This window comes from Lithobates pipiens, unplaced genomic scaffold, assembly GCF_037356315.1.
Source record: "Lithobates pipiens isolate NorthernLeopardFrog02 unplaced genomic scaffold, aLitPip1_a1.2 Scaffold_30, whole genome shotgun sequence".
Taxonomy (NCBI): Eukaryota; Metazoa; Chordata; class Amphibia; order Anura; family Ranidae; genus Lithobates; species Lithobates pipiens.
In genome coordinates this window covers 136,841,542-136,844,173 of record NW_027507791.1, presented here as the reverse complement: position 1 = coordinate 136,844,173, position 2,632 = coordinate 136,841,542, and positions in this window count along the sequence as shown.

The following is a 2,632-nucleotide window of genomic DNA, read 5'->3' as shown; positions in this document are numbered from 1 at the left end:
CTGGGAGGAGGAGGAGGACGAGGAGGAGGACGAGGAGGACTGGGAGGAGGAGGACTGGGAGGAGGAGGACGAGGACTGGCAGGACTGGGAGGAGGAGGACTGGGAGGAGGACGAGGACGACGACTGGGAGGAGAAGGACTGGGAGGAGGAGGACGAGGACTGGGAGGAGGAGGACGAGGACGAGGAGGACTGGGAGGACGAGGAGGACTGGGAGGACGAGGAGGACTGGGAGGACGAGGAGGACGAGGAGGACTGGGAGGACGAGGAGGACTGGGAGGAGGAGGACTGGGAGGAGGAGGAGGACTGGGAGGAGGAGGACTGGGAGGAGGAGGAGGACTGGGAGGAGGAGGAGGACTGGGAGGAGGAGGACTGGGAGGAGGAGGAGGACTGGGAGGAGGAGGACTGGGAGGAGGAGGAGGACTGGGAGGAGGAGGAGGACTGGGAGGAGGAGGAGGACTGGGAGGAGGAGGACTGGGGGGAGGAGGAGGACTGGGAGGAGGAGGAGGACTGGGAGGAGGAGGACTGGGAGGAGGAGGAGGACTGGGAGGAGGAGGAGGACTGGGAGGAGGAGGAGGACTGGGAGGAGGAGGAGGACTGGGAGGAGGAGGACTGGGAGGAGGAGGAGGACTGGGAGGAGGAGGAGGACGAGGACGAGGAGGACTGGGAGGAGGAGGACTGGGAGGAGGAGGACTGGGAGGAGGAGGACTGGGAGGAGGAGGACGAGGACTGGGAGGACTGGGAGGAGGAGGACGAGGAGGAGGACGAGGACGAGGACGAGGAGGACTGGGAGGAGGAGGACTGGGAGGAGGAGGACGAGGACTGGCAGGACTGGGAGGAGGAGGACTGGGAGGAGGAGGACTGGGAGGAGGACGAGGACGACGACTGGGAGGAGGACGAGGACGACGACTGGGAGGAGAAGGACTGGGAGGAGGAGGACGAGGAGGACTGGGGGGACGAGGAGGACTGGGAGGACGAGGAGGACTGGGAGGGACGAGGAGGACTGGGAGGAGGAGGAGGACTGGGAGGAGGAGGAGGACTGGGAGGAGGAGGAGGACTGGGAGGAGGAGGAGGACTGGGAGGAGGAGGAGGACTGGGAGGAGGAGGAGGACGAGGACGAGGAGGACTGGGAGGAGGAGGAGGACTGGGAGGAGGAGGAGGACTGGGAGGAGGAGGAGGACTGGGAGGAGGAGGACGAGGACTGGGAGGACTGGGAGGAGGAGGACTGGGAGGACTGGGAGGAGGAGGACTGGGAGGAGGACTGGGAGGAGGACGACGACTGGGAGGAGAAGGACTGGGAGGAGGAGGACGAGGACTGGGAGGAGGAGGACGACGACTGGGAGGAGGAGGACGAGGACTGGGAGGAGGAGGACGACGACTGGGAGGAGGAGGACGACGACTGGGAGGAGGAGGACGAGGAGGAGGACGAGGGAGGAGGACGAGGAGGAGGACGAGGAGGAGGACGAGGAGGAGGACGAGGAGGAGGACGAGGAGGAGGACTGGGAGGACTGGGAGGAGGACAACGACGACGAGGAGGACGAGGAGGACGACGAGGACGAGGACGAGGAGGAGGACGAGGACTGGGAGGAGGAGGAGGAGGACGAGGACGAGGACTGGGAGGAGGAGGAGGAGGAGGAGGAGGAGGACGAGGACGAGGACTGGGAGGAGGAGGAGGAGGACGAGGACTGGGAGGAGGAGGAGGAGGACGAGGACTGGGAGGAGGAGGAGGAGGACGAGGACTGGGAGGAGGAGGGAGGAGGACGAGGACTGGGAGGAGGAGGAGGAGGACGAGGACTGGAGGAGGAGGAGGAGGACGACGACTGGGAGGAGGAGGAGGAGGACGACGACTGGGAGGAGGAGGACGACGACTGGGAGGAGGAGGACGAGGAGGACTGGGAGGAGGACGAGGAGGAGGACGAGGAGGAGGACTGGGAGGACGAGGACGAGGACTGGGAGGAGGACTGGAGGACGAGGACGAGGAGGAGGACGAGGAGGAGGACGAGGACTGGGAGGAGGAGGAGGAGGACTGGGAGGAGGGAGGAGGAGGAGGACTGGGAGGACTGGGAGGAGGAGGAGGAGGAGGACGAGGACTGGGAGGAGGAAGAGGAGGACGAGGACTGGGAGGAGGAAGAGGAGGACGAGGACTGGGAGGAGGAGGAGGACGAGGACTGGAAGGAGGAGGAGGACGAGGACTGGGAGGAGGAGGAGGAGGAGGACTGGGAGGAGGAGGAGGAGGAGGAGGAGGACGAGGACTGGGAGGAGGAGGAGGAGGACGAGGACTGGGAGGAGGAGGAGGAGGACGAGGACTGGGAGGAGGAGGAGGAGGACGAGGACTGGGAGGAGGAGGAGGAGGACGAGGACTGGGAGGAGGAGGAGGAGGAGGACTGGGAGGACTGGGAGGAGGAGGAGGAGGAGGACTGGGAGGAGGAGGAGGAGGAGGACGAGGACTGGGAGGAGGAGGAGGACGAGGACGAGGACTGGGAGGAGGAGGAGGACGAGGACTGGGAGGAGGAGGAGGACGAGGACTGGAAGGAGGAGGAGGACGAGGACTGGAAGGAGGAGGAGGACGAGGACTGGGAGGAGGAGGAGGACGAGGACTGGAAGGAGGAGGAGGACGAGGACTGGGAGGAGGAGG